The sequence below is a fragment of the Heterodontus francisci genome, chromosome 17 (genome assembly GCF_036365525.1).
Source record: "Heterodontus francisci isolate sHetFra1 chromosome 17, sHetFra1.hap1, whole genome shotgun sequence".
Taxonomy (NCBI): Eukaryota; Metazoa; Chordata; class Chondrichthyes; order Heterodontiformes; family Heterodontidae; genus Heterodontus; species Heterodontus francisci.
Window position 1 is genome coordinate 71,252,749 of NC_090387.1, and position 18,540 is coordinate 71,271,288.

The 18,540-nt window shown below is 43.3% G+C and overlaps 1 protein-coding gene across 4 annotated transcripts in view; it reads right to left on the reverse strand.

The window, feature by feature from the left end:
• Positions 1-18,540, reverse strand: part of mbtps1 (membrane-bound transcription factor peptidase, site 1) — a 181,022-nt gene that overhangs the window by 145,989 nt on the left and 16,493 nt on the right. The window contains exon 1 of one of the 4 annotated variants that reach the window (XM_068049632.1): positions 18,108-18,130. The exons of 1 other annotated variant lie outside the window; for it this stretch is intronic. The gene's annotated coding sequence lies outside the window, so the exon portion shown is untranslated. Of the gene's footprint in view, positions 1-17,846; positions 18,072-18,107; positions 18,131-18,540 lie in introns of those variants that run through there. 2 more of the 4 variants (XM_068049629.1, XM_068049630.1) reach the window with 2 other exon arrangements.

Sequence of the window (18,540 nt, forward strand, 5' to 3'; positions counted from 1 at the left end):
TTTTTTTGAATGGCGGAGCACGGCCGAATGGCCTACTCCTGCTCCTATTTTCTATATTTACAGGAGGGATGATATCTTAGACGGTTCCTCAAATGAGGCCATATGGGTAGAACTTAAAAAGGGGGCAATCACTTGGCTGGGAGTGTACTACAAGCCTCCAGTCAGGGAGAGAGATAGAGGAGCAGATATGTAGGCCAATCTCAGGTGTAAAAATATTAGGGCAATAATAGTAGGGGATTTCAACTTTCCCAATATTAACTGGGATAATCTTAGTGCAAAAGGCTTAAAGGGGGCGGAATTCTTAAAATGTACACAGGAGAGCTTTTTGAACCAGTACGTACAAAGTCCTGCAAGATAAAGGGCAGTACTGGACCTAATCCTAGGGAATGAAGCCAGACAAGTGGTAGAAGTGTCAGTGGGAGGAGCATTTCAGGGATAGTGACCATAACTAAGATTTAAGGTAGTTATGGAAAAGGACAAAGATAGACCAGAAATAAAAGGTACTGAATTGGAGGAAGGCCAATTTCAATGATAAAACAGGATCTGGCCAAAGTGGACTGGGAGCAGCTACTTGTAGGAAAGTCTACATCAGACCAGTGGGAGTCAAAGAGGAAATAAATAGTGAGAGTTCAGAGCCAACATGTTCCCATAAAAGGTGAAGGGTAGGACCAACAAGTCCAGGGAACCCTGGATGTCAAGGAATATAGAGGATTGGATAAGGGAAAAAAAAAAGAGGCTTTATGGCAGATTCAGAGCACTGAAAACAGCAAAGGCCCTAGAGTATAGAAACTGCAGGGGGTGGGGGGGGTTACTTAAAAGTAGGAGAGCGAAGAGGGGATATGAAAAAAAACACTGGCGGGCAAGATAAAAGGAAAATCCCAAGGCGTTTTAAGTATAAAAAGAGCAAGAGGATAACCAGGGTAAGAGTAGAGCCCATTAGGGCAAAGTGGCAATGTGTGTGTGGAGCCAGAGGATGTAAGTGAGGTTTTAAATTATTAATTTGCATCAGTGTTCACTATGGAGAAGGACAATGTAGGTGTAGAGATCAGGGAGGGGGATTGTAATATACTTGAACGTATTAGTATTAAAAGGGAGGAAGTATGAGCAGCTTTTGCAGGCTTAAAAGTGGATAAATCCTCAAGCCCAGATGAGATGTATCCAAGGCTGCTATGAGAGGCAAGGAAGGAGATAGCAGGGGTTCTGATACAAATTTGAAAATTCTCTCTGGCCACAGAGGTGCCAGAGGACAGGAAAACAACGAATGCGGTACCATTATTCAAGAGGGTAGTAGGAATAAACCAGGTAATTACACGCCAGTAAGTCGAACATCAGTGGTAGTGAAACTATTGAAAAAAATTCTGAGTGACAGGATTAATCTTTACTTGGAAAGGCAGGGATTAATCAGGGATAGTCAGCATGGCTTTGTCAGGGGGAAGATCATATCTAACTAACTTGATTGAATTTTCTGAGGCAATGACTAGATGGGTAGATTAGGGTAAAGCAGTTGATGTAGTCTACATGGACTTCAGTAATGCTGTTGATAAGGCCCCACGAGAGATTGGTCAAGGAGGTAAGAGCCCATGGAATCTAGGGTAATTTGGCAAATCGGATCCAAAATTGGCTTCGTGGCAGGAGGCAGAGAGTGATGGTCAAGGGTTGTTTTTGCAATTGGAAGCCGGTGACCAGTGGTGTACTGCAGGGATCGCTGCTGGGACCCTTGCTGCTTGTAGTGTACATTAATGATTTAGACATGAATATAGGAGGTATGATCAGTAAATACGCAGATAACACGAAAATTGATGCTGTCGTAAATAGTGAGGAGGAAAGCCTTAGATTACAGGATGATATAGATGGGCTGAGAAGATGGGTGGAGCTGTGGCAAATGGAATTTAATCCTGAGAAGTGCGACGTGATGCATTTTGAGAGGACTAACAAGACAAGGGAATATAAAATAGGCGGTAGGACCCGAGGAAGTAGAGAGTCAGAGGGACCTAGGTGTACTTGTCCATAGATCATTGAAGGCAGAAGCACAGGTAGATAAAGCTGGTTAGGAAGGCATATGGGATACTTACCTTTATTAGCCGAGGCATAGAATATAAAAGAGCAGGGAGGTTATGATGGAGCTGTATAAAATGCTGGTTAGGCCACAGGTGGAGTACTATGTACAGTTCTGGTCGCCACACTATAGGAAGGATGTGATTGCACTGGAGAGGGTGCAGAGGAGATTCACCAGGATGTTGCCTGGGTTGGAGCATTTCAGCTATGAAGAGAGACTGGATAGGCTAGAGTTGTTTTCCTTAGAACAAAGAAGACAGAGGGGGGGATCTGATTGAGGGATACAAAATTATGAGGGGCATAGATAGAGTAGATAGGAAGAAACTTTTTCCCTTTGCAGAGCTGTCAATAACCAGGGGGGCATAGATTTAAGGTAAGGGGCAGGAGGTTTAGAGGGGATTTGAGGAAAACATTTTTCACCCAGAGCATGGTTGGAATCTGGAACACACTACCTGAAGAGGTGGTAGAGGCAGGGACCCTCACAACATTTAAGTATTTAGATGAGCACTTGAAGCACCATAGCCTACAAGGCTATGGGCCAAGTGCTGGAAAATGGGATTAGAATAGACAGGTCCTTGATGGCCGGCACAAACACGATGGGCCTGTTTCTGTGCTGTATAACTAACTTGAGCAGGCTGTATTTCAGGTCAGAACTTGCCCCATCTTAATTATCTACAGGACAAGTGATTATGTTAATCTTGTATTTAGCAGTAGTTACAGTACTGTAGAAACCACCACTAGTTTACATATCATACTATAAAACAAGTTTTTAAAAATTGAGATTCACAAGGAAGTCTTTAGGGATCACAGTCAACGGCAGATTTCGGTGCTGCTGGTTTACGGGCTTGCTATTTTTGTTGTAGTATACAGAACATTTTCTGTAAAGACAACATTTTCAGATACCCAGAAGGAAAACATTGTCTTGCAAGAGTTAGTCCGAGGATAGACAGCAAGTTTCTTCCATCACTATTTGCAACAAATCCCCCACATAGAAAAGTTTGAAAACAGCAATGCAAAAGTTTGAAAACAGAAAATACAAAAGTTTGAAAACAGAAAATACAAAACTGTTACAGTGCAACATTTAAAATACAAACATACACAAGTATTTATATTTCAGCCAAATTTTGTATGCTTGTCAGCTGACCATGTAGCCCTGGCATGGCAGTGTTAAACCATTCCTTTCAGTTCTCAGTGACAATGGCTGTTTGCAGCAGTAACAGCAGGTACTATCCTCATACAAGCAGCTCAGGAGAGGAGAATTATATTGATGGTTTAAAAATACACTGAGATGGTCACACAATCTGTGGGCTCATGAGCATTAAGTCAATTTGAGTTTCAAATGAACATGAGACACTATGCCACACAGCATGGGTATAATTTTCAGGAAGTTTGCATTAGAAAAAGGCACAAAACTACAAGTTATCCTGTTGAACAGGATATGCTGCCCCCATTTTGTGCTCAAATTTCTGAAGATTTGTGCCCACTCCAGGACCAACTTTATTTAGGACACTCTTTTGGATAGTTTAGTAAATGCTTTTGACTTAAGGGGAGGAATTTTCTGCTCTCCCTCACTATAACCTGAGGCGGGAAGAGTACCTGCCACTTTCTCCACTTCCAACCAAATTAAGTCTGGGGCATGAAAGCAGCCTTCCTGTCCCCACCACAAATGGAGGTCCTTAAGTAGGCAATTAATACCCAATTAAGGGCCTCATCCCTCCATCACAATTTGCCCAGCTGCTAGGCCAGGCTCATTTCTGCCTGGGAACATATCACGCAAACCAGTGTGGACTGCTTGCCGGCTCCGGGGCAGGGTACCTATTTGGCACTGGATTTGGCATGCCTTCCCCAGAGGTGACGTGGGGCGCTAGCCAGTGGAAGAGACCATTGTTGCCTGGATAAAATGTCCATCGAGGATTCTAACATCTTAGGCAGCAAGACGAAGCCTGCCAAACACAAGTCTATCATTTCATAATGTCCCATTCAAATCAGAAGTGTGCCAGCTTGCATACACTGATAAATAATGCAGCAAGCTGGAAGATATTCCACGTCCTCTCCACCCATAAGGCAAGATCTGAAGTACTTAGTGCCCCAACTTAAAGTATTGAACAATAGTTACAAGACACCCAAAACTAACATGCAACTAACTCACAAGGATGGCAGAGGTGGAAAATTGAAGGATTTAAACCAGCATAGGACAAGGTTTGCTTTTGACTAGAGTTAAATGTGCATTGCAGCAAAATGGATTTCGGATTGTGCTTTGTTGTATTGCTAGAACTGGCATGAAGGGGGTTTGCTTCCGAGGAGAGAGAGTGTCCACATCAGAAGAAAGCTGCCTGCTGGGGCAGACAATTGTTTCCTCAAACTGCAAGTGCACTTTGACCCAAACAATGGCAGCCTGAAGTGATAATCCATTAACCATCCAAGGAGACCACAACGGACATTCTCAAGCTATTGAGTGTTGATGAGAACAGAAAGTGCCAGAAATACTCATCAGGTCTGGCAGTATCTGTGTAGAGAGAAACAGTTAATCTTTCAGGTCTGGGCCCAAAAGTAGCATGGAGGATACCTTGTTGCTTAAGGAGCTGTTCTACTCAATTTCCCCACCATGGCACATAACCACACAGAAGATAAGAAGTCACTGATCACAGTTCAAAGGATAAATCACAACCTAGGGCAAGTGACTTGGACCAACAGCTGTTTTGAAAAATCAATGAGAAGAGGGCATGGCTTTAACTGGCTAGAGCCCTCTAACAACAGCTGCAAGAACAGTCAGACAATCTCAGATTTGTACCATTTGCCCAAAGTTGGTCAAAAAGGCAGTCGGTATGAGTATACAGCTCAACTTTAAAAAGCAGAGGTTGTTAGTTGGTCTTCAAGTTGGTGCCAGCTTTGCCTGGGATGCAAAATAGTATGAAAATTACAGTGAGTAGTCTTCTGTTTAAATCACATTTTCAAAAGAAAGCAACTTGCATCTGTTGCTTTATATAGAATAGCATAGGGAGCCTGTAAACTGTATGTTTATCTATGCAAGTAAAACTGCTTATTTTTAAGTCTCTGCCCCCATTTGGAGAGGGCTTACCCAGTTCACCAGAGAGGTGAGAATTCTGATGCCAGCTGGATATAATGTAGTAGCCGGTGCAGAGTTTGATCCTCGGCTACAATCCCAGCTCATTCTATTACTTACCTTTATTTAGTGCAGGGAAAAAAAAGTGCACGCCTGAGAATAAGGAATGAGAGATCTGCTTATGCTGAACCCTAGATAAGTGAGGGAGTGCTGCACTGTTGGAGGTGCCATCTTTTGGATGAGACATGAAACGGAGGCCCCATCTGCCTACTCAAATGGATATAAAAGATCCATGACACTATTTTGAATAGGAGCAGGGGAGTGTATAGTCAGTGTCCCAGCCAAAATTTATCCCTCAATTAATGGCAAAAAAAAAAAATCTGATCACATTGCTGTTTGGCAGTTTGCTGTGCGCAAACTGGCTACTGGAATTCCTACATTTCTCGAGTGACTACACTTTAAAAGTCCTTCATTGGCTGTAAAGCGCCTTAGTAGTGGTAAAAGGTGCTGTATAAATGCAAACTTTTTTCCTTTAAGTAACGCAGTAAAACATAGCACTAATGCAAAGCCAAGATTTTTACTTGTGGCAGAATGGCAAAAGAGTAAGTACCGACATCCCTCACCTAAGTAAAAATGCTCAAGATATCCTGGTTTGTAATGTTTCCAACATTACAACCACAGTGGCTACACAAAATAACTTCATTGGCTGTAAAACATTTTGGAACATCCGGAGGTTGTGAAAGTCCCTATATAAAATGCAAGTCTCTCTTTTGGTTTGCTCCAAGGACAGCAAAAGCCAACCGCACTTTGGGGTAGGTAGACTATCTTCAAGGTGAAAATTACTACTTTAAACACCCATTGGTGACTAAATGGCTCAAACCTTCAAATCCTGTTGAACAGGACAGGGCTGCCTCACCTACCTGTCAAACAAAAGGCGACAATTAGAACACCAAAAGGATAAAAGATCAGAGATAATTATTTGAGCTCACAAACAAGAAATGCTGGAAATATTCAGGTCTGGCAGCATCTGTGGAGAGAGAAGCAGAGTTAACGTTTCAGGTGAGTGACCCTTCATCAGAACTGGAAGATATTAGAAATGTAAAAAGTTTTAACCAAGTAAAGCAAGAGATAACAAAAGAGATGCTGATAGGACAAAGTCACAGAATAACTGACCAGAAAGTCATGGAGCAAAAGCAAACGGTATGTTAATGGTGTGCTGAAAGACAAAGCATTCATATAGAGAGAATGGTAATGGACAGAAAACGGAGCAGCCTGGCCCGAAGCACAAACATGAAAAAAGTGGGTCGAAACAGTAGAAACAAACTAAAACAAACAAAAGTTTAAAAAATAAAAATAAAAGGGGGCCCCCCCATCACGCTCTGAAATTGTTGAACTCCATGTTCAGTTGAGTCTGTCGTGTGTCTAATCGGTAAACAAAGTGCTGTTCCTCGAGCTTGCATTGATGTTTGCTGGGATACTGCAGCAAGCCCAGGACAGAGATGCGAGTATGACAGCAGTTTGGGGGGGGGCAACAGGGAGTGTTGAAATAGCCAGCAACTGGAAGCTCGGGGTTATGCTTTCGGACTGAGCAGAGGTGTTCCGCAAAGCAGTCATCCAGTCTGCGTTTGGTCTCCCCAATGTACAGGAGATCACATTGTGAGCTTCGAATACAGTATACTAAATTGAAGTACAAGTAAATCGCTGCTTCACCTGAAAGGAGTGTTTGGGGCCTTGGATAGTGAGGAGAGAGGAGGTAAATGGGCAGGTATTACATCTCCTGCAATTGCATGGGAAGGTGCCATGGGAAGGGGATAAAGTGGGGAGGGTAATGGAGGAGTGGACGAGGGTGTCGTGGAGGGAACGATCCCTTTGGAATGTTGACAGGGGAGGGGAAGATGCATTTGGTAGTGGCATCACACTGCAGGTGGCAGAAAATGATCCTTTGGATGTTGAGGCTGATGGAGTGGAAAGGGAGGATAAGGGGAACCCTGTCGCGGTTCTGGGAGGGAGGGGAAGGGGTGAGGGTAGAGGTGCGGGAAATGGGCCTGACACAGTTGAGGGCCCTGTCAGTGTGGGGGAACCCTCGGTTGAGGAAAAAGAAAGACATATCAGAAGCACTGTCATGGAAGGTAGTATCAGAGCAGATGCGGAGATGGAGAAACTGGGAGAATGGAATGGAGTCCTTATAGGAGGCAGGGTGTGAAAAAGTGTAGTTGAGGTAGCTGTGGGAGTCAGTGGACTTATGAATATTAGTAGACAGCCTATCTCCAGAGATGGAGACAGAGAAGTCGAGGAAGAGAAGGAAGTGTCGGAGATGGACCATGTAAAAAAGGTGAGAGAAGGGTGGAAATTAGAAACAAAGCTGATAAAGTTTTCCAGTTCCGGGCGGGAGCAGGAAATGGCACCACTACAGTCATCAATGTACTGGAAGAGGAGTTGGTGGAGGGGGCCTGAAACAAGGAATGTTCGACATATCCCACAAAAAGACAGGCATAACTAGGACCCATGCAGGTACCCATAACACCAACTTCTACTTGAAAGAAGTGAGTGGAGTTGAAGGAGAAGTTGTTCAATGTGAGAACAAGTTCAGCCAGGTGGAGGAGGGTGGTGGTTGATGGGGACTGGTTGGGCCTCCGTTCAAGGAAGAAGTGGAGAGCCCTCAAACTACCCTGGCGGGGGATGGAGGTGTAGCGAGATTGGATGTCCATGGTGAAGAGGCAGTGGTTGGGGCCAGGAAACTGGAAATTGTCAAAATGACATAGGGCGTCAGAAGAGTCACGGATGTAGGCGGGGAGAGACTGGACTAGGTGAGAAAAGAGAGAGAGAAAGAGAGAGTCAAGATAGGAAGAAATAAGTTCAGTGGGGCAGGAATAGGCTGAAACAATGGGTCTGCTGAGACAGTCCCGTTTGTGAATTTTGGGAAGGAGGTAGAAGCGAGCTGTCTGGGGTTGTGGGACTATGAGGTTGGAAGCTGTGGAAGGAAGATCTCCAGAGGAGAGGAGAGATCAGTGACAGTCCTGTGGACAGTCACTTGATGTTCAGTGGTGGGGTCATGGTCCAGGGGGAGATAGGAAGAAGTGTCTGAAAGTTGGCGCTCAGCCTCTGCAAGGTAGAGGTCGGTACACCAGACAAGAACAGCACCACCCTTGTCTGCAGGTTTGATGACAATGTCGGGGTTGGACCCAAGTTATTTGAGCTGTTGCAATTCAAATCATCTCACTTTAACAAGAGCTCTTTGACCGCCCACCCCCTCCTTATGAAGAAATACTGAAAGTGAAATCTTAAGTGTTTCTGGAGTACACCTCTTCATTCTGCCCTTCCCAAAAAATAAAATTAGAACGTGGCTGTCAGTATCCTTCCATCTACAAAAGATGACAGACATGCAGAAAACAATCCATTTAGGTGGGGTGTCTTTTCTTGGTGCACCTTTGTTGATGGCTGTGAAGGACAATCCTGTAGAGGCAGGTTCTGCCACAAGTGCTGCACGTGAAGCTGAGTTGTTTTTGGGCATGCACGCCTGGTGCCAAGCTGCTATAGCCACTGGTTGTCGTGGTAGTGCACACCAGTCCACAGAATGTGTCACCATTTTCCTCTTTTGCCAGTTAATGACTCCAAGGTGCGATAGTTGACATTTAGGGCCTTCATGTCACGCTTGCAAGCATCCTTGAAGTGAAGCTTTGGACACCCCATTGGTCATCTGGCCCTGGCTACATCACTATAGAGGGTCCTCAGGTACACAACTGTCTTCCATCCTGCGGATGTGTCCGACCGACCGAAGCTACCCGTTTAATTGGTGCCAACACACTTGGGAGCTCTGCCACATTATTTTGTTCTGCCAGGATATACCCATAATACGCCACAGACAGTGAAGATGGAAATTGAGCTTCTTTTTCTGCTAGATGTAAGCCACCCATTTTCACAGCCATACAGCAAGCTGCTGAGAACAGAGGCCTTATAAACAAACAAACAATCAACTCAGACGGCACAGTGGCTAGCACCGCGGCCTCACAGCTCCAGCGACCTGGTTCAGTTCTGGGTACTGCCTGTGCAGAGTTTGCTAGTTCTCCCTGTGACCTCGTGGGTTTCTGCCAGGTGCTCCGGTTTCCTCCCACAGCCAAAAACCTGCAGGTTGATAGGTAAATTGGCCATTGTAAATTGACCCTAGTGTAGGTAGGTGGTAGGAGAATGGTGGGGATGTGGTAGGGAATGTAGGATTAGTATAAATGGGTGGTTGTTGGTCAGCACAGACTTGGTGGGCCGAAGGGCCTGTTTCAGTGCTGTATCTCTAAAATAAAAAAAAATAAAGCTTGATCCTAAGGGTCAGCTTGGTGTTATCCCATGTACGTTGAGAGTCAGCCATACGTGGTAACTTCTTTCCCTACGTATGTATCGAGTTCTGCATCTAGGGAGACACTGTTTGTCACCACAGACCCAACCACTTCCAGTGGGGAATTATTTAGTGAGATCGGGGCAGAGATGCAACACCTTGCCCCATGACCAGTTTTCTTGACACTTATAGTCAAGGAGAACAAACTACAGGCATGGGAGAGACCGTCCATGTGTTTCTGTGTGAGCAAATAGCGCAGCATCATAAGCGTAGAGTTTTCTGATCAGGATGTGATGTGTTTTTGCCTTCGCTTTCAACCTTGATAATTATCAAGCTTGCCATCTGACTTAGTGTGCAAGGGAAGGCAAGAGTCAGGAGCATGGAGAAGATGCCAGAGTGGGGGCTAGGACACAACCCTGTTTCACTCTCCTCTTCACTCTGAAACTGTCTGAAGTGGAGCCAAACATTACTTTGTAGTGCATGTTGTCTTGGAAGCAGATGAGGAGCTTCAGTGGACAGCCAATTTTTCCCAAGAATCTTGTAGAGCCCTGCTCTACTGACAGTGTTGAATACCTTAGTGAGGTCTATGAAAGCAAGGTAAAGGGGTACATGCTGTTCCCTACACTTCTCTTGTAGCTGGCATATGGAGAAGATCATGTCCCCAGTAGATCTGCTGGCATGGAAACCGCAGTGTGCTTCAGGTACACTCGGTCTCCAAGTAAATGGAGTCTTTTATGTATGACCCTAGCAAAGGCCTTCCCAGTGACACTAAGGAGTGAGATGCCCCTGTAGTTGCTGCAGTCTCCTGTCGCCTTTGTATTTGTATAGTGAGAGATTTTAACATCACGTAACTCCTGTGGAACAGAGCCTACTTTCCAAGAGAGAAGAAAAGAGGTCATATTATCTAAAACATATAATTCAAAAATCTAACAAACTTGTTCTAGCTACCCAACCCTTGTAAAAGGGTGATTAACACAAGCAGTGTCTTCAGATTACATGACTGACCAAGTCAGCTGTAAAACAATGCTTTACGGTGTCCTGTGCACAAAGTAGATACAGAAGTCCAAACTGTAGCTTCCAAAAACATGTGCTTGTAGCTAGCTCTCCTAGAAACAGAGCTGTCACTGTTGTGCAAGTCAGGCTCCAGGAAAATGAGACCTGGTAATGATACAGTAACAGTGCCCAGAACTGACTAAACTGGTAGACAGAGCCAGGCCAAGATCACCACTGCAGGATAAGAGGTGCTAAAACTCAAAAACAAAAAGAAAAATCAGAACAGTGGATATACTTGGCAAAATTCTCAGGTATACTTGCATGGAAGTTGGTCCAGTAGTTGTGATACTGCATTAGCAATCCAGAGGTTGAGCATTCAAATTCCAATGATGGCAAGTTATGAAAATTAATTCAATAGATGTGGTTTTGTGATTGAGAATTTTTGTTCATACAAAATTGATTTTTTTTTTTTAAAATGTAAACTAATCCCCTTTAGAAGAGCTCCAAAAATATTTTGGTTCTGTCTAAATAGAAGACAACGACAGAATTCAAATACGGGTTTGGCACGAACAAGACCAATATTTATTGCTTTAATTACCATTACCAAATTTACAGCCCACATTACTGTACATAGTCAGTCTCCATTAACTTAATCTGCTGGCGAAACAGTCTCCATCACTACTGATGCCACATGACCTACCTACTGTTTCCAGGAAAACTACAAAGGCCAAGTGTGTTCAGAAACAACAGAAAGAAGCTGTACAGAGCATTAAAAAGGCAAGACTACAGGTAGAAAAGGTCACAAAACAGGATTCAGGGCTTTATACTTAAAACCTCTACAGACAATGAATACAATAGCAAAGAAATTATGTTAAAGTTTGTACAGAACCCTGGTTAGACCACAGATGGATTAATGCAGATCACAGATCCTACTGTAGGAATTATATTACAGTCATGAGCATACAGGAAAAGAGGTTTTAGTTATGAAAAAGTCCCAAAAAAGTGCTTTTTGACTGGAGCAGAGATTAAAATGGGAATCTACTGGAGGTCCAAAATATTTTGAGAAGGTAAATAACAATTGATTGATTCGACTGGCTGCCAAAATTGGTAATGAAAGGAGAATAAGTCACTATAAAAAAAAAGGTAGGTTAAAACTGTTAAAACATGGCTTGTCAAGTGGCTGGTAGAGGATAAATCAAATTTGATAAAACAGCAACAACTTGTATTTCACTTCACAGGAGAGTATCAAGCAAAATTTGACACCGACCCACATAAGGAGATATTAGGGGCCATCGCCAAAAGTTTGGTCAAAGAGGCAGGGTTTTTAAAAAGGAGCATGTTCAGATACCTCTGTCTACTTTGTTAAGCCCCTTCAGAATCTTGTATGTTCCAATGAGATGACCTTTCATTATTTAAAAACACCAGAGAATATAGGCCTAATTTACTCAGCCTCTCATCATAGGAGAACCCTCATCTCAGATGCTAAATTGAGTGAACTTTCGCTGTACCGTCTCCAGTGCAGGTATATCCTTCCCTAACGAACAAAGGAAGTTAAGGATTGTATAAAGTTTAAAAAAAAGGCCTATAAAAGTTCCCAGAAATAGTAGTAAACCTGAGGATTGGGAGGATTTTAGAATACAGCAAAGGAGGACCAAGAAGGGAGGGAGAGAGAAAACAGGGAAATACAGACCTTACATCAATAGTCGGGAAAACAATAGAATCTATTCTAAAGGATGTGATAAATGAACACTTGGATAATGATGATCTGAGTGAGCATAGTCAACATGGATTTATGAATGGGAAATCATGTGCGACGAACCTGTTGGGAGTTTTGTGAGGATGTTATTAACAGAATTGATAAAGGGGAGTCGGTGGACATAGTACACTTGAATTTTTAGGAGGCTTTTGATAAAGTCCTCCACAGGAGGCTGGTTAGCAAAATTAAAGCACATGGAATAGGAGGCAATATACTGGCATGGATTAAGGATTGGTTAACAGGCAGAAAATAGGGTAGGAATAAACAGATCATTCTCACGCTGGCAGGCTGTGATTAGTGGGGTACCACATGGATCAGTACTTGGGGCCCCAGCTGTTCACAATATATAATAAATGATTTGGATGTGGGGACCAATGTAATATTTCCAAGCTCGCAGATGAATAAACTAGGTGTGAATGTGTTGTGAGGAAGATTCAAAGTGACTTCAAGGGGATTTGGACAGACTTAGTGAGTGGGCAAGAACGTGGCAAATGGAATATAATGCGGAAAAATCTGAGGTTATCCATTTTGGTAGGAGGAACAGATGTGCAGAGTATTTCTTAAATGGTAAGAAATTAGAAAATGTAGATGTACAAAAGGGACCTGGGTATCCTTGTCAATAAGTCACTGAAAGCAAACATTGCAACAAGCAATTAAGAAGGCTAATGGTATGTTAGCCTTTATCGCAAGAGGATCGGAGTACAGGTGTAGTGAAGTCTTGCTTCAATTGTATAGAACCTTGGTTAGACCGCACCTAGAGTACTATGTGTAGTTTTGGTCCCCTTACCTCAGGGAGGATATTATTGCCATAGAGAGCGCAAGGAAGGTTCACCAGACTTGTTCCTGGGACGGCAAGAGTGTCCTATGAAGAGCGATTGGGGAAACTGGGCCTGTATTCTCTAGTGTTTCAAAGAATGAGGGTTGATATCATTGAAACCTACAAAATACTTAAAGGGATAGACAGGGTAGATGCAAGCAAGATGTTTCCCCTGGTTAAGGACTCTAGAACCAGGGGACACAATTTCAAAATAATGGGAAGCCACTTAGGACAGAGATGAGGAGAAACTTCTTTACTCAGAGGGTTGTGAATCTTTGAAATTCTCTACCCCAGAGGGCTGTGGAAGCTCAGTCATTGAGTATGTTTAAAGCAGAGGTTGGTATTTAGAAATCTGTCAATCACAAAAGGATATGGGGACAGTGTGGGACAAAGGCATTGAAGTGGAAGATCAGCCATGATCATATTGAATGATCTACTCCAATTCCTATGTTCCAAACACAGACCAAAACTGCACAGTGCTCCAGGTGTTGCCTCACCAAAGCCCTGCACAATTGTGGCAAGACTTCCTTATTCTTGCACTCCAATCCCCTTGCAATAAAGACCAACATACCATTTGCCTTCCCAATTTCTTGCTGTACCTGCATGTTGACTGTGTTCCTTGTATAGGACACGCAAGTCCCTCTGAAAATCAACATTTAGACGTTACACATCTAAAAATATTCTGCTTTTCTATTCTTACTACCAAAGTGAATAACCTCATACTTCACATTACACTCCATCTGCCACCTTAATGCCCACTCGCTTAACCTGTCTATATCTCTTTGCAGTCACTTGCATCCTCCTCACAGGTGGCATTCCCACCTAGCTTCGTATAGTCAGCAAATTTGGTCTCTTCATCAAGTCATTAACATAGCCTAGCAGAGACCCACAAAACATTTACAGTCAAATTCATATCTTTATTGCAATAGTACTTGCAAATACAGGATTTGTTATTCGTCTCTCAAAGACTTTAGCAGAATCAATCACTCCAGAAAAAGCTACATAAATCTGTCCATGTGTAATAACAGTCCGAGAAATATAAATACAAATTGTGTCAGGAGTCTGGTCTTGTGACTTGTTTATACATAGTCGTAGAATATGAAAGTCTAATTGGGAATGGTTTCCTCCAGAGTTGAAAAGGTAAGTTTACATTCAATGGACTCAATATTACGAGGAATAAACACTTTCCTTAAAATCTGCCTGTTATAATTCCCACATCTATCATTGACGAAAACAGCTTCCTAACTACCAATCTTGTTTCATGACAGAGTTCTTGTTTAGGATTCAAGTTCCGTAGCAACATTATAACACTCCTTCCTGGAGTCTACATTTGTACAACGGTATGCCCATTGGAGTTAAACTGTGTAGAAACTCTGGAAAATATAGACTATTATCTTTGTCTATAGAATCAACGCGGATGTATTCTAATTCACTTGACTACTTTCCTAAAAATTTTCATTCAAATCTCAATTCATTTTTAGCACAAAAAATAGCTTTTGAATAATAAGTTGTACCAAATAATTCCTCCTGCCATTTTGCCACCCTTAATCAATTCCATCATCTCATCCCCTCCCTCTCTCAGCATCCCCCACAAAAAATAGCAGAAGTAGACCATATGGCTCATCGAGCCTGCTCCACCATTCAATATGATCATGGCAGATCTTAGGCGTCAATTCCACTTTCCTGCCCACTCCCCATATCCATGGATTCCCTAGGAGACCAAAAATCTATCTACCCCAGCCTTAAATGTATTCAATGATGGAGTATCCACAACCCTCTGAGTTAGAGAATTCCAAAGATTCACAACCTTTTGAATGAAGTAATTTCTCCTCACCTCAGTCCTGAATGATTGACCCATTATCCAGAGACTGTGTCCTAGATTCCCTGACCAGTGGGAACAATCTCAGCTTCGACCATATCAAGCCCTTTCAGAATCTTATATGTCTCACTTAGATCACCTCTCATTCTTCTAAACTCTGAAGAATATAGGCCCAATTTACTCAGCCTCTCATCATCCCTTATGACAGTCCCATCCCATTCTTTACAGAAACACTCTCTCCAGCCAGGGTAACTTTGTTATTGGGCTCCACTTATCTTCCACTTTTTATTGTCCACCAACTCCCCATCCCACTAACCAATGACAGTTGGCCACACATCACCCACTAAATAAAACCATCTGACACACACCTTAAACTGACCAGAGTCTGGACAGACAAAGTACAAATATTACAGATTGTAAATAGCTGAGGCCCCAGCTCTAATCCTTGTAGCACTCCTAGTTACAGCCTGGCAATTTGAAAGTGCCCCATTTATCCTCACTTTTCACTTCCTGTTCCAATCCTCCATTCATGCTAATATATTAACCCCAACTCCATGAGCCATTATCTTGCACATTAACCTTTTGTGTATCGAATGAGTTTCAGAAATCCAAGTATACTACATTTACTGGTTCCCCTTTATTTACCCTACTAGTTACATCCTTAAAAAAAAAACAAGTTTGTCAAACAGAATTTTCTTTTCTAAAACAAAAGTAGACTGATAATACAATGATTTTCTCAGTGTTAAGACTTCCTTAATATATTCCAGCATTTTCCAGACAACTGATATCAGGCTAACTGGCCTGTAGTTCCCCACTTTCTCTTTCCCTCCTTTCTTGAATAGCAGTGTTACATCAATAACCTTCCTTCAATCAAAAGGTCAGAAGTGGAGATGTTCACTGCTGATTGCACAATGTTCAGCACCATTCATGACTCCTCAGATACTGAAGCAGTCAGTGTAGAAATGCAGCAAGACCTGGACAATATCCAGTCTTGGGCTGATAAGTGGCAAGTAACATATGCACCACAAAAGTGTCAGGCAATGACCATCTCCAACAAAAGAATCTAACCATCTCCCCTTGACATTCAACAGCATTACCATTGCTGAATCCCCCAGTATCAATATTCTAGGGGTTACCATTGACCAGAAACAGAACTGGAGTAGCCATATAAATACCGTGGCTACAAGAGCAGGTCAGAGGCTAGGAATCCTGCAGCAACACCTCCTGACTCCCAAAGCCTGTCCACCATCTATAAGGCACAAGTCAGGAGTGTGATGGAATACTCTCCACTTGCCTGGATGGGTGCACCTCCAACAACGCTCAAGAAGCTCGACACCATCCAGGACAAAGCAGCCCGCTTGATTGGCACACCATCCACTCCTGCCGCCGACGCACAGTGGCAGCAGTGTGTACCATCTACAAGATGCACTGCAGCAACACACCAAGGCTCCTTAAACAGCACCTTCCAAGTCCATGACCTCCATCACCTAGAAGGACAAGGGCAGCAGATACATGGGAACACCTGCAAGTTCCCCTCCAAGCCACACACCATCCTGGCTAGGAACCAAATCACCATTCCTTCACTGTCACTGGGTCAAAATCCTGGAACTCCCTTCCTAACAGCACTGTGGGTGTCCTTACCAAACATGGACTGCAGCAGTTTGAAAAAGGCAGCTCACCACCACCTTGTTAAGGGCAATTAGGAACAGGCAATAAATGCTGGCCTGGCTAGTGACACCCACATCCCATGAATTTAAAAAAATCATTGCTAACTTCCAAGCTACTGGGATCATTCTAGAGTTTTGGCAAATTATAACCAGTGCAAAACACCATCGCTGCAGCTAACTATCTTAAAACCCTAGAATGTAGGTACTGGGGTCTGTCAGCTTTTAGCCCCTCAAGTTTCTTCAGTACTTTTTCTCTGCTGATATCTTAAGTTCCTCACTCTTACTAGCCCCTTGGTTACCCTCTATTTCTAGTATGTAACATATCTTCTGTGAAGACCAGCAAAATTGTTATTCTAAATCTCCACATTTCCTCATTCACCATGATGACTCTCTCCTGTCCCTAAGGCAACCAACATTTACTTAAGTTACACTCCTCCTTTGTACATGCAATCTGTTTTTATAATCTTGGCTAGTTTACTCCCATATTCTATTTTTTCCCCACATCAACTTTTTGAGCACCCTTTGCTGATTTCTGAAACACTCCCAATCCTGAACTTACTACTATTCTTCACAACATTGCAAGCCTCTTAATTTAATGCCATCTTTAATTTCCCTAATAAGCCTTGACTAGATCTTTCTCACCTAGTTGTTTTTTTTTAAATGTGAAGTATTTTTATTGAACATTTTGAATCATTCCTTTAAATGGTTCCCACTGTTTAGTTACCACTCACCACACTCTCACATTTCAGATTGAGACAGGGTTTACAGAAATCACAATTAGTTCTTTGTATTGCACAGCTGCAATACAACCAGATTTATCAAAACAAAAGTCAATTCAAAAACTATATTAATTTCACTGCATTAACATTAGACATTGTTGTCCCTGTTCAAGTAAGCATTCACATAAGTTTTGTCTGCATCAATTCCAGATACAGCCAGGTACCTAAACTTGAAACATTATTGTAGGCCAACAAATTCAAGTTTGCATTATCTGCTGCAGCCTTAATTACAATCTTAAACCCAACAAAAAATTACATTTAAAAACTTATTAGCACCTCAAAACGAACTACTATCCACACACAGCACTATTGTTCCCTTTTCCGAAAAAAGACACTTTCTGCAGGGCTTGGGCAACAAATTCATCTGTTTATGAAACACACGAGGTGATAACAGAGAAAGCACCCCAACAGCAAGTGTAAAATCTACCGTTCGTACAGCGAGTGGTTCTACCCTTTAAGTAAACAAGCAGTTCGGCAGACTTCCCCATAAAAGAAATTGCCTCTTTCAGCAACAGCAACTGCCGGCGAGGCCTCGCTCCCTCGTCGCTCAGAAGCAGGGAGAGGCTCACCTGCCCGGCGCAAGCCCCCGGCTCCTGCACCTTCCGCTCCGGGGCCTGCGGTTCCCTGATCCGCGAGCAGCCCCTTCACTGGAGGTCCTCAATCAAACACGTCTCCAGCTACTAAACAGTAAATATCGAACCGACACTAACGTAATCCTCGACCCAACTGCCAGACCTCCACCGCCGCTGCTTTTGCCTCTGACAATCCTTGGCTTTAAACCACCCACAGCTCCCCCGCCCCCCACCCCCGGAACAGGCCGGCCCTCCTACCTGACGGACACAAGGCCAGCCAATCATAGCCACGGGCAGCTTCGACTGACAAGCCGAACGACTAATCGGATCCGTTGCACCAACGACTGCCAGAGCACGCAACATGTGGGTGGGGCGCAGAGAGGAAGCAGTGCCCGCTCCTGCCGCATGGGACGCTGTGGAACAAGGGCCAGCATTGGGATCACACCACTAGCTGACCTCCCGCAGCGTTGCTCGCAGATAAAGCATAGGGCGCATTATTGGGTTTCTTGAATGCAAAGCAGAGGTAACTGCGAAGATGTCTGCTCAGATCTTGCATCATCCAATACTCAAGTAATCTCCATATCTGCATAACCTAAACCCTAAACTGGAAGGCAATAGTAAGCCAGACCCGTAACGCTCTAACACCCTAACCTAAAGACCCCAACCCAAGCACTAATACGAATACCCCTAA